Raw genomic sequence first — 14234 nt, 5'->3', positions numbered from 1 at the left:
TTAAAGAAATGAGGTTTTTGTCTTTTTTTTTTTTTATCCTCACCCGAGGATATTTTTTCCATTTTTTGTTCCGATAGAGTGGGAGAGAGAGTGAGGAAGAGAGAGAGAGAGAAACATCAATGTGAAAGGGACACACCGAGTGGCTGCCACCCACACGACCCAACCAGGGTCAGGGACAAACTGCAACCAAGGTACGTGCCCTTAGCGGGAACTGAACTCGGGTCTCTCTGGACTGCAGGCCGATGCTCCAACCGCTGAGCCAAACCGGCCAGGGCAAGGTTTTTGTTTTTAAAGGAGAGAGTCTTGTCCCTTCATGGTCCAACTTTTCTTTGGAGCTCCTACTAAGAGGCCATCCATATCCCCAGCATTCCAGAGTGCCCAAGGGAAAGGGTTGTTCAGATATTTTAGCCTCATTTCACAAAATGGAACCTTGGAAGAGAAAAACAGCTGCTTGAGTGAGCAGTGAGTTTAGAACCTAAACAATTCTCAAGATTTCACGGTGTAGGAGAACTGCCATTAGACTGTTTCACTTTTCAAAATCAAGTCCTCTGGAAATTCTGTGCTGACCCTGAAATGATTTACCTTGGGAGGACCCTGTCCTATCCAGGAGAGAAACCTAAAGCCAGCATATTCTCACTTACTTTTTCATTTACTTGGATGTTCCACAGCTGGAAACACACACACACACACACACACACACACACACACACACACACTTGTATCTTTTCCTGGCTGCAGCTATTGCCAGAGTTACCAAAACGGGCCCAGCCCCTGCCAGCAAAGAGGCCCTTGCTGGCTTCATGCCTGAGGCGCTGGGTTCCTCTCTCCAGGGCAGGCAGTCAGGCTTCAAGTCTGGTGACTCGACTTCCTCCTCTCTCCTTCCTGGAGGTCCCCGCCCACATCACAGCCATCAGATCACTGAGAAAGTCACGTTCTAGCCTCAGAGCTGTTCTGAAGTTTCTAGGAAAAAAAGAGAGGTGAGGTGGCAAGAGCCATTGCATAGGACCAAGATAGGGCCCCTAGCTTGGTGTCTGTCACTAATTAGGCGGCTATGGGGGTGATTTTCCGGCTGAGTAGATTAACTCTCATCTGTCAGAGAGGGTGTTGATGTAGAATGGTTGTGTCCCCTCTCCAGTGATGAGGAGGGTGAGTGCCCAGATGTCCCTAGGAGCGTTGTAAAAATAAGACAGAATTAACATGTGTTGAGGGTACCCCAGGTGCTAGCACCCATGTGAAATACTCTTATTTAACCCTCCAACAATCCCTTATGATAGGTGTCCTTGATCCCAATATACAGTTGGGAAATAGAGGCACACATGGTCTGCGAAAAGCTTTCCAACATTTTCTATTCTTGATACATTTGGACAATATATTTTTACAGCGCCCTTGGGCAAATGAGGGAGCACCAACCCAAAGCAGATTGCCCCACTGCCCCGAGAAGAAGGGCTCCAGCACTCAGTATACCTGTCCCACCTGTGCCCTGGGAACCTGCTCATTGGAATGAAAGTCACGAAGTTTCTGTTGGTTGATCCAAGGGAAAGATGATATGGTTGTGTCAAGACAAATCTGAATTTGATTGCAGTTCTGCCTTCTGTTGGTTTCAAGCTAGTGCCTTTTTTTTTGTTTTTGTTTTTAGCTTGTTTCCTGACCTGTAAGTGAAGCTAATAATAATCTGCACGTCTCTAGGATATAGAGACATGAATAATGAATATGACCAAACGTTTATCACCTAGCCTGCACCCAGGGACCGTTCAGTAAGCATAACTCCCGTCTTTCAGTCACCCGTCCCGGGCTCGGCGGAGCTCAGCTCCGCAGGCGCAGGGGGCGGGCACGGGGCGGGCCTACGCGGGGGCGGGGAGGAAGAGCCAGCGGCCCCGGGGAGAGGGCATGGGGAGGGGGGCGAGGGCATGGGGAGGGGGGCGAGGGCATGGGAAGGGGGAGGGAGGCGGGAGGGGGAGGGCGAGGGGAGGGGGTGAGGGCATGGGGAGGGGGGCGAGGGCATGGGGAGGGGGGCGAGGGCATGGGAAGGGGGAGGGAGGCGGGAGGGGGAGGGCGAGGGGAGGGGGTGAGGGCATGGGAAGGGGGAGGGGGGTGAGGGCATGGGGAGGGCGAGGGGAGGGGGCGAGGGCGAGGGGAGGGGGACGGAGGGGAGGGCGTGGGGAGGGGCGGCGAGGCGAGGGGGCGAGGGAAGGGGGAGGGCGAGGGGAGGGGGAGGGGGAGGGCGAGGGGAGGGGGCGAGGGCAAGGGGAGTGGGGCGAGGGCAAGGGAAGAGGAGTGGAGGGGGAGGGCGAGGGGAGAGGGGAGGGAGGGGGTGGCAGGAGGGGTTCCGGGTTTCTGCGCAGACTTCTGAGTACCCGGCGGGCCGCGTCACCACCCGAAAGTGCGAGCCGGGGGCGGGGGCGGGGCGCGGCTGGAAGCCCCGGCGCTCTTACGGAAAGCGCGAGGCTGGAGTTCCCAGCTGCGAGCGCTGTGGCGAGTCTGTGTCCGCCCGCGTCGCCTCGGGCCGCCGCTCCCGCTCGCCCTCCGGCCCCTCTCGGCCCCTCTCGGCCCGCCGGCCCTCGCACGGTGCGGGGAAGCGCGTGGGGGCCGTATCTGCCCGGGAGAAGGGGCGCGCTTCTCCACCAGGGTCCCTGCTGCGAAGCGAGGCTTTCTTGACCCGGGTTTGGGGCCATCCGGAGCCCCGCGGTCCTGGCTGCGCCCTTTCAGATCCCTGGGAGGAAGTGGGGGGAGGTAGTAAAAAAAGCTGGCACTGTTCAAGCTTCTCCCACTTCTTTCCACCCCCGGACACCCGCCTGATTCTCCCCATTGCACAATTCCTGCCGTGGAATTGCCGCGTGACTGTGACCGAGCCCAGAAATGTTCCCTAGGTTTTCTCAGCCGAGAGAGAAGCGGTTGGGGGTGCCGCCTTGACCCCGGGCGCCCTTTAAATCATATTCCTTAGGGTGTCCGGGTTGTCCTTTAAAATACAGAGGTTGTCCTTCCCAAAGAAAGAAACGCTCACTAGCTCGCTGGCACACGCACCGGTGAGTGCAACTGCCCCGCCCCCAGCACTCTCTGAAAGAACAAGTATTTCAGTCCATTGGGGTGAATTCAGGAGCTGGCTTTAAAGGAGGATGGGAAGTGATGCTTAGAGGTGTTGGAGACACCATCATTTCTTCCCCCAGTAAAGAAAGAATGGTTCAAAAAACTTTTCAATTACAGTTGCTATTTAATAGTATTTTATATTAGTTTCAGGTGTACAACATAGTGGGTAGACATTTATATAACTCTCTAAGTGACTCCACCCCACCGCACCCCTCAGGTGTTAGTATTCACCTGGCACCATATGTAGTTATTACAATCTTACTGCCTATATTCCCTGTGCTGTGCTTTGCACTCTCCTTGACTATTTTGTAACTACCAATTAGTACTTTTCAATCCCTTCACCTTTTTCACCCAGCCCCCCTTCCCTCTGGTAACCATCAGTCTGTTCTGCATATTTATAAGTTCGTTTCTATTTTTGTTTGCTTGTTTATATTGTTCTTCAGATTCCACATATAAGTGAAATCATATGGTATTTGTCTGTCTCTGACTTATTTTACCTAGCATAATATTCTCTGGGTTCAACCATGTTGTTGCCAGTGGTAAGATTTCATTTTTTATGGATGAGTAGTATTCCATCTTGAGCTCTCCAAGAATCACAGTGTTATTAGCAATGATGGGGTATATAGTAGGTACTGAATTAATAGGGGATGAATGAATATTTGGAGGAGGTATTTAAATGGCTGTGTGTAGACCAATGTATTCATTTTGAAGATAAGTAAATTTAGGGGTTGACTTGCCCAAACTCACCCAGCAAATTAATATGGAAAGCAGGAATAGAATCTCAATACTTTGAATTATGAGTGGGTGTATTTTTCTCTTTATGAAAACCAAATGCTTTCTGCAGTAATCTCTGCAAATACTTACTCCACATCCTCCCCCTACACATTTAAAGCAAAGAAAACAAAACAACAGTAAGCCTCGAGCCCATTACATGCATGTAACAGGCTAAATTGGGCAATGCCAAAACAAGATATTTGCAAGACATTCTTGTCCTATTTTATAAATTAATAGCACTCTTAATTACACAAAATATGCTTCTAAAAAGAAAAAGGAAAAGAAAAACAAATAAGCAAATAAAAAAGTGTTTCTCTAAGATGATGTGAAAGATACCAGGTTCCCACTAACTCTACTTTTGTAAGTCCTGTATGTGCTTGCTCTGAGACCCGCAGTTATTTCGCTTGGGCTTGCAGTGAATTCATTGCTCATCTTTCAGAATACACAAACCACAATCTGTGAGCACACAGAGGACTTCAATGGCAGCCTTGCAGATGGCTGGTCAGCTTGTTGTCTTTGAAGTTCCAAGGCTGACCAGCTATATAAAAATGTCTGATTTAGGGACTAATTGCCAAACCAGTTGATGTGAAGATAAAAGGAATTAAAACCTTATGGCAATCATGAGTAAAACTTTATTCTTTTGAGGGTTATCAACAGTGGTTTCCACAATGATGATTATGATACCGTAATAATAATAATAAAATCCAAGTACAAAGTTCTTATCCAAGAAGATGGGTCAGGGGGTGGGGTGGTTTCTGATGATGGACAGAACAGCAGATCTACGAAATGTCTCATTTTTCAGGTCAGCCAGATACACTGTGAAATGGGGGCAGTACTCTTCTCTAACTCTGCTGTCTTCTCTACCTCTACCTGTGGAACAACAGACTCTTATACGCTGTGAATAGGAACATAAATTTGTACAAACACTTTGAAAAACAGTTTGGCATTACCTAGTAAGACTGAACATGTATTTATCCTATGACTCTTCAGTTCTACTCCCAACGTTATACCATATACTAGAAACTCTGGCACTAGGAGGCATGTACGTAAACGTGTATAGCAGCATTGTTAGTAATAAAAAAAAACTGGAAGCAATCCAAATGTCTACCAAGGGTAGAATATACAACTAATTACTGTATAATTGTAAAAGGGATTGAATATTCAGCAGTGAAAGTAATGAACAGCTATGAACATCAACATAGATAACACAAACACAATATTGTTTTGTCCTTTTTATTAAATTTATTGGGGTGACACGGGTTAACAAAATTATACAGGTTCAGGTGTGCAATTCTGCAACACATCATCTGTACACTGTATTGTGTGCTCACCAAGTCAACTATCTGTTCATCACCATTTATCCCTGCTATAACCTCTTCCATCTCCCTTTGCCCCCACCTCACCCCAGCAGTCACCACACTATTGTACGAGTCCATGAGTTCTCTTTTTATTCCTTTTTGCTCAATCTCTCCCCCTACCAACCCCCCCTGCTCTATATCTATGAGTCTGTCACTATTTTGCTTGTTAGTTCATGTTGTTCATTAGATTTTACATATGAGTGAAATCATATGGTACTTGTCTTTCTCTGACCGTCTTATTCCACTTAGAATAATGCTCTCCAGGTCCATCCATGCTGTTGCTAAAGGTAAGAGTTCCTTCTTTTTTATGGCCCCTAGTATTCCACTGTGTAAATGTACCACTGCTTTGTTATCCACGTATTTACTGATGGACATTTGGGCTGCGTCCAGATTTGGGCTATTGAAAATAATGCTGAAGCCCTGGTGGTTTGGCCCATTCATGCATGGGATCAACTTCAGGCCTGCTGACTACGAGGCTCACCCCGACCATGGCATGCAAGCTGCTGTGCAGGTGCAGGCGACGCGATGCAGAACTCACCTCAGCGGGTCTGGTGTCTGCTGTGATCTCCCTTTGGATACGCTGCTTGTGAAGCTTATTGGATCCTGCTCTGAAGTCGTGTGAAACTGGCCACTGTGTGTGTTGGTTCTGGGCCTCTGGGAAGGACTCTGGTGCTGGCCAATGTCAGACTCTCCCTGCAACTGGCCTTGGGGAGCCTGTTTGGGGCTACAAAGCAATCCTCAGTTTGTGGTTGCCTTTGCTGGGCCTGGGTGTGTGTGGGACAGACAAGCTGTGCACCAAGGCTGGCTCTTACCAGCACCATGCCTGGGAGAAGGTCAGCAAAAGTCCCAAAGCACCCCGAGATCCTCCTGTCTCTGCCTGCAGGCTTCCTGTTAGGCTTGGTCACCGAAAGAGCGTTTGGTGGCACTGGAATTGTATGAGGTAGCTTCTCAGTGAGTCACCCCGTGGGGGGAAGCGGTGGTCACCAGACTGACACAGGTTCAAACTCAGTGCCAGTGCCAGGACTGGGGCCACTCAGCAAATGTCCCGGGAGAAATCAAGTCTAGCTGCCACCTCACGGGTGCGCACACACCTTTGTGGTGGGCAGGGTTGTCAGGGAGAGGCCAGCAGAGTTTATTAGGCCCAAACAGACCAAGATTTGACTGTGCGAAGGGAGAGCTCTGACCACTCAGGCATGCGAAGGGAAAATGTCCCCTGTTCTAGAGCCACACAACTCAATCTGTCCCAGATTCAGGCAGAAGTATGTTTATTTCTGCAGCCTAACACAAAGAGAGGCGTAAACAAACCCAATTCAGCCAAAGTGCTGATAGAAGATAAAAACAAAAATGGGAAGTGGAAAGTCGCCTTGAGGACCAGCTGAGGCCTTGTGACCCACTGCAGAAGCAGGGATTGTACCAGCTAGGTTTGGTGTTACTTAGTCATTTTTCCTCTCCACCAAACCCCCTGCTTCAAAAGAAGGTGGCTAACATTTTAGGTCCCGGCGAACAGAAACCATCTTCTCATCACTCCAGATCTGCTCTCTGCCCTTCTCCTTTCTCCGTGCCTGGGAGGCTGACCTACACGCAGTGCATCAATAGGTTCTCTTGCCTTCTGGTCTCCGGTCAGGTTCAACAACAGGGAGCACAGAAGATCAGAGTGAGGAAGGGAGAAGAGGAAGGTCAGAGTCTCTATGCCCTCTCTGTAGTTACTGTGCTCTAAGCTGTCCAGCAATTCTGTTCACAGAGCTTGGTTTTCATAAAGGCTTTCTTTTCTTCCCCCTTCAAGCCTATGTGTGGTAGTGGTACCCCTAAGTTACTAATACTAGGGTACCTTATTACCACCTTGGGTTCTTTACCCCCTGCCTACTCATCTGTAAGTAGTCCCTTTATTTAAACTCTTGTCAAATTAAAAAATATGCACAAATAAATTGTTTCTTTTTTGGTGGGGTACTGATTAATATAGGCAAGGTTCTTCATAAGAACCACAAAGGCTAATTGTAAGATCAAATCACATTTATTTAAAATGTGTATAATTTTTTTTGAAGAATATAATGAATTTGTAGAAGTTCATGAAGCATATAGACAAAGGCATAAAACATTTAGGGGATAATTATAAAATGAACACCTATGTAACCAGCACTGTGATCCAGACAGAGAATATTGCTGGCTCCCCAGAAGCATAACACCTTCATCCTACATCCCAGCTAACATCACATCACTTTTATTCTGACTTTTATTGGAATCATTTCACTGCTTTTCTGCATTTTACCAACTCATGTATATTTTTCCAGCTATGTAAGCATCCCTTAAATCTATGGTTTCATTTATCCTGTTATAGAACTTCTATAAATGGGATCATGCTATAGACACTCTTTTGTGTCTTGCTTCATTTGCTCAGTATTATGTTCGGTTCATCCATGTTGCTGTGTATAGTGTCTGTGTCCTGTAGTGTACTTTGTTTATGCTCACTGCTGTATACCATTGTAACAGTATGTAATCCTTTTTTTATCTATTCTGTTGATGATGAATGGTTCCCAGTTTCAGGCTCTTCGGAGCAATGCTACTAAGCTCAGCGGTTAGAGCATCAGCCTGTGGTCCAGAGAGACCTGGGTTCAGTTCCCACTAAGGGCACGTACCTCCGTTGCAGTTTGCCCCCGGCCCCAGTTGGGGCAAACTCAATGTGTCCCTTTCGCGTCGATGTTTTTCTCTCTCTCTTCTTCTCTCTTCCTCCCATTCTACCTGAACAAAAAAAAATGGAAAAATGTCCTCGGGTGAGGATAAAAAAATAATAATAAAAAATAAATAAAATAAAAGTGTTTAAAAAAAAAAGAAAAAAAAAGAAAATTCTCATTGACTGGCTTTCCTAACTCCAACTTCACCCCACAATCCATTGGAACAGAAAGAAGGCTCAAACATCCCACGTCTTCAGTATCACATCCTTGTTCTGTCCTGGGACAGCAAGCTCAGTGGTCTAATTTTCTTAGGTGGACATAGTTTTCTCACTATATAGTACTAAAGAAGGAACTCCGTGATATAGTCTAGCAGGTTTATCCCTTGATATGTCAATGGTAGTAAAAGGAGGGTGGAAAATCTCTTCTTTGTCACCTTTTCTTCTGATTTTCTAAGTAACTATTTTGATCAAAAATTTTATTTTGGATGTGAGAAGTTTATTTTTAATGCTTTCTGTATTAATTCCTCCTTTAATAGTTCTAATCCCATCCTCTACATACTATCCTCAGGTAAATGGATGTTTCAGGCCAACTAAAAAAAAATTATATGCATGAAAATGCAAAAGAAACAAGCATATTAATGTGATTCATAAATATCTAAGTTACAGACATATACGTGTATGTTTTAAAATAAAACTCATTTGTGTTAATTATCTATTTCTGTGTAATAAATTATATCAATATTTAGTGGCTTGAAGCAATGAACCTTTATTATTTTGCAGTTTTTATAGGTCATGTGTTTTGGAATTGGCTAAGCTTGGTGATTCTGGCTCTGGGTCTCTCAGGTTACAGACCAGAAAGGGGCTACAGTCATCCGAAGGCTGGACTAAGGGTGGAGGATCAATTTCCAAGTGCGCTTACATGACTATAAGCAGGAGGCCTCAGTTCCCTGCTGGCGGTTGGCTGGAGGCCTCCCTTTCTCACCACATGGGCCACTCTTCATGACATGGCACTTGGCTTCTCTCAGAGCAAGTAATCTGGCGGGGGGTGGGGGGAAGGGGGGAGAGGAAGAGCAGCGAGAATCCATCATGCCTATTATGTCCTGGTTTCTGAAGTCAGTGCCACTTTGCTTTATTCTCTCCATTAGAAGTAGATCACTAAGTCCCGTCCATACCCAAGGGAAGGGGAATTAGGCTGCACCTCTTACTGTCAGATAATTTGTGGACATTTGAAATCACTACAGCATTCAAAATTACTTTTTGCTCTGGAGTGCAAAAATCAACAACAAAACAAAGATTTCTCGCATAATGGACCTCAAAGTCTAGTGAGTGTATGTATAAGCCTGAAAATGGGCAATTACATTACACTGAGATATATATGGGTCTTGGTTTTCTCCCATGTGACATGGGGGACAACAGGTGTTTGGGGGCACACTAGTCAGTACATGTGAAAAATGCTTTTGTATATGTGTAGTCAAGAGGCAGGATATCTGCATTCAAATCCCAGCCCTGCCACTTACTGGCTGTGTGATCATGGACCAGTAACTCATCTTCTCTGTGCCTCAGTTTCCTCATCACTTCACCGATAAGATGAAAGAACAACAGTACCTAAGTCATGGTCCTGGTGAGTATTATCCGAGTTTGTATGTGGAAAGTCTTAAAAGGTACCTGGAGCACAGCAAGGGTTCCTTATATCTGTTGTAAACTGCAAACTGCTTCAGAAGCGGAAAGTAATATTCTAATTTCTGAGACTAGGTTCATATCCTATGCCTGTCCTATTGAAGATGAAATTAACTTCTTTCACATTTAGTTTTTAATACTGTATTTGTACTTCTTTCTTTTTAAACATATGGCCCCTCTGGTAGCGTATGAGTGCTGCATTCACCCCACCCTGCCTACCCATCAATGCCACTTCCTTCCCCAGGGGAAACCACTCGAACAGTTTCATGAATGTCCTTTCAGAAACTTTTCTACCTAATAAAAACACTTTCAGATAAATGGAGTTATAGGCTATATATTCTGCTACTTTACTTGCCTTTTTCTGTTAATAATTTAACAAATCTTTTCATGTTAGTGACTATCGCTTTACATCATTCCTTTTAATATGATATTAAACTTTGTAAGCTAGATATACCATTGATTCTTTTTTTTTTTTTTAATTTTTTATCCTCACCCGAGGACATTTTTCCACTTTTTGTTCAGACAGAGCGCGCGCACGCGCGCGCGCAAGAGAGAGAGAGAGACATTGATGTGAAAGGGACACATCAAGTGGCTGCCACCCACACAACCAACCAGGGCCGGGGACAAACTGCAACCGAGGTACATGCCCTTAGCAGGAACTGAACCCGGGTCTCCCAGAACTGCAGGCCGACACTCTAACCGCTGAGCCAAACCGGCCAGGGCTGATTCTTTAACCATTATTCTATTGATGGGCATCTGGGCTGTTTTCAACTTTTCATTATTATAAACTATTGTGTAGTGAACATAACCATTTAAACAGATTTTATTACCTTCAAAGACTTCATGAATATAAATTTTTTTTTTATCAAAACCTGCTGCATTCATTAAACCTACATAGCTTGCTTGCTTTATTTATTTATTTATCTATTTAATTTTTGTTAAGAAACCTTTTTATCATCAGGGCATTCATTACACCTTTTTCAGAACAAGCATAATGTACAGAAATCATACAAGGCAACTTTTTATTAAAAATCAGTATTTAGTAATGTTTTGTTTTGCTGAAATGTTATTTCAATTGTAAAAAAAAAAAATCTCTGGTTACAAAAAATAATAAAAAACCTTATTGAATTTCACTTGCTTTTACAAATGTCCTAAAAAGTCTTAAGCTAAACAATATTTTAAGTAGAAAAACACTAATTTTTAAATAGTTTGGTATACTATTTCTGTGGTTTATGTACATATATTACCTGGTATTTTTTATAGGACACCTAACTATAAGTGTATCACATTAAACATTGTAAAATAAAGGCAAGAGCTAATCCCATTTTAACAATACTTTATAAGCAACAACTGCAAGTATCAAAGATACTCTTTACTGGTTGATAATTAACTGCTACAATAGGTGAAATAAAATACATTTACTGGATTGTTTTTCCTAGTGCAGCTGCTGGTTGGCTCCCAAAGTGAGGATTTTCTATAAATAAAACCTGCAAAGCAATTCATGTAGTGGTCAGTTTAGGTCAATGCTTTTTCTTCCTGATTGTTCTTTTTTTCTTCCCCACCACCCCCGCCCCTCTTCAGTGGCACCGTATTGTAAAAACATCAAGTACCTGGGATGTGTGCCTCAGATCAAGGCATTATTTGAGTAATTTCAAATGATGTGCAGCTCCTCACGTAAAAAAGATGTTGTGTGGTCACAATTACTTCAAAAAGTAATTGTATTCAAATAACCTGGCAGATCATGTTTTAGCAATTGCAGAACCGTGATTCTGACACATGGCAATTTATAGGTTAGGCAAATGTGAAATGCTAAAAGATATGAACAGCTGCTCTTCTGTTTATGTTTAGAGTGCCGCAAAATTCTGGTAATGGCTTTATTTTTTCAGTTAACATAACCAGCCCACGATAAAGAATACTAAGTTACAAAGTAGAAATCCAAGGAAGGTAATGCCTTCACTAAGTTACAAAATTTTGGCAAATCAATATGGTACTCTTTAACAGAATAAAATCATATTTTTGTTGCAGTTATATATTACTTGAGTGATAATTTTCAGTCCAAAAATGTCATTTATGCACCAAATTAAAACACTGTGGTTTTCAATGGTGGTTTATAGCAGAGCAAGTTATTTTATACAAATTAATATCTTTTAAAACTATACAATTTCTCCTTTGAAAGTGGGTTCGCTCTTGAAGTTTCCTGCAACAGAGCAGTTGTGTCTATTTAGAGAAGACTCTGCTTTGTCCTGGGGTCAGTCCAAAGCTAGGCAGAGTTCCAATGCATGAAAAGCTTTAAAATTCAACCTGAAGAAGATTTAATATGCTAACAGCAATTTCCAAGTTCTTCTCAAAAATTGTTAAATTGTCACATAGATATCGGAATCTTTAAAAACCAGACAGTTATTTCAAACAACACTAATACTTTCAGATGTTTCCTTTTATTTAGAAACCCTGAACTTCTTTGTTTTGAGCAAGTCACATAGCCTTTTTTCAGCTTATTAAAAAAAAATTCTACCTAAAATATAGTTGTATTTTTATTTTTTTATTAATTTATCTTTGTTACAGATGTTTCTCCTTTTTCCTCCACTGACACCCTCCTCCCGTTCTGACCCCGCCCCCGTCCCCAGCATTGTTGTCTGTGCCATGGTTACGCATACATGCATGTAAGTTCTGTGGTTTATCTCTTCTAAAATAACAAATAAATGTAACGCCCGCTAGTAGAGAGCCGGGAGACTGGGTGGTGTCTGCCAAATTCCATCGTTTCTCTAAGAAGGCTATTGCCTTCGGTGACTTTATGCTCCCTCTTGCCAAAGCCGTCAGTTCTTCAGGCTCAGCATTTAATTTATGTATTACCCAGCCCTTTGCTTCTCGACCTCGACTAGCATGTGAAGATATGGTACTACTGGCCACCAGCCCTTCCAGATAACTACTGAGACTCACTCCTTTCACGGTGATTATGACCTCTGGACTCAAAATATTTTTTTCTGGGTCCTAAGGATGTGGTTTATATATAAGTCTCTCATCCACTGGAACCATATTTGTAAATGAAATATTAGTGGAGTTAAGTCCATTGTTTTCTCTACAGCATCAACTACAGAATGCTCTTGCCATACCAATCAGAGATTTCCCAGTGGAAGGCCGTTCCTACTCTGTGCTGAGAAGTCTATGGCTGTGCAACTCTCCAGAAGGATCTATATGTCTGTCCGGTTCGTCAACTTCAACCATGCTTGGGTTCACAGGGTTTGGGTATTTCTGCATTGTAGCTGTTGTAACAATTCCCGCGGGTGGTCAAAAAACATGCTCCAAAATCCAGAGCTTCATAGTGCTGGCGAACTGCCAGGTGTCCCTGCAGCAAAAGAGGCGAAGAGCTATTTATTTATCTGTCTATTGCCTTAAAACAACAGAAATTTATTCTTTCACAGTTCAGGAAGCCATAAGTCCAAATCAAGATGTCATTAGAGTTGATTCCTCCAGGAGGCTCTGGAGTAGAATCTGTTCCAGGCCTTCCTCCTAGCTTTTGGTTCCTGCTAATCCTTGGTATTCTTGTAGCTGCACCACTCCATCCTCTGCCTGTGTCATCATACAGTGTCTCCATTTACAGACTATTTAAACCTTTTAGCTTGACAGCCAGGAAGTCTCCAATGTGACCTTAAACTATTTCTCCAATTTTATCTCTTGGTGCTTTTGCACAAACTTTATATCTAAAAAAACTATCCTACTCAATGTTACTCAAACAACCATACACATTTCTGCCTTCAAGCCTTTGACTAGTAAAGGCTTTCCTGCTCCCTTTGACTTTTCTCTCCTACCCTTCTGTAGTGGGAGACCATCAGGTGGTCTGTTCATTTCATAGAGGTGGCTTCCTAGTTTTCTACCTTGATTACAATTGTTTTGACCAGGAGTTGGCACCAGATCCAAGTTATGCCAATCACAGTTTCTTGCATTGGAACTTGGAATTGAGACCAAAAGCAAGGGCTTGTCTCTCTCTAGGCCGCGGACTTTGGTCACCATGGAAGCTATTGGATAGTTATCTGATCCATGGGCGCTGACAGACACAGAAAAATGAAACAGACTTGCAGAGATGAGCCTAGAGACAGAGTCTGGATGTTTTCCCAAGATAGCATCTAGCTCCTCTTTCTTCCTGGGACCCAGTTACACACTGTCTTCGATTCTGTCAGATACTGGGCTTGCTAAAACTGGTTTTTCCTATTTACATTGATAAAAGTAGGTCCCAATGTATGTTGCTTCAAAATTGATCCCCAGTTATTTGATCTGTGAGGGCTTCCCTGACCACACCAGCCCCTGGCCTGAACCTGTATGCCCTTAGGGCCACTCACTGGGAATTTACAACACTCATTTTGGCCACTTTGTTTCAAAATCATGATTATACACCATTACTATGCAAGAGGTATTCTAGATAAGGAAGATAAAGATCAATATTTTTCTTTTTATAACTTTTAACCATTTTAAAAGGAACTTTCTAAGGTAGATGACAAAAATTACCTATCTTATTACATTAAATGCATTACTATTTAATTGTTTCTAGATAATTCAAAGTAAACATTATGAAAATCAAGTATTTTATGCATAAGGCATAATTCAGTGAGTCTACAGCTTCAACTAACATAATGAGCACCTACTACTAAACCAGAATAAAATAAGCCCCCTCTTTGAAA

At 43.5% G+C, this 14234-nt stretch overlaps 1 pseudogene; it reads right to left on the bottom strand.

Annotated features, from left to right (window-relative positions):
- Positions 1 to 2428: 2428 nt before the first annotated feature.
- Positions 2429 to 12879, bottom strand: LOC118626756 (annotated as a pseudogene).
- Positions 12880 to 14234: the final 1355 nt, after the last annotated feature.

This window comes from Molossus molossus, unplaced genomic scaffold, assembly GCF_014108415.1.
Source record: "Molossus molossus isolate mMolMol1 unplaced genomic scaffold, mMolMol1.p scaffold_m16_p_12, whole genome shotgun sequence".
NCBI lineage: Eukaryota > Metazoa > Chordata > Mammalia > Chiroptera > Molossidae > Molossus > Molossus molossus.
Note: the sequence above shows the minus strand (reverse complement) of the source record. Positions and strands in the feature narration are given on the sequence as shown.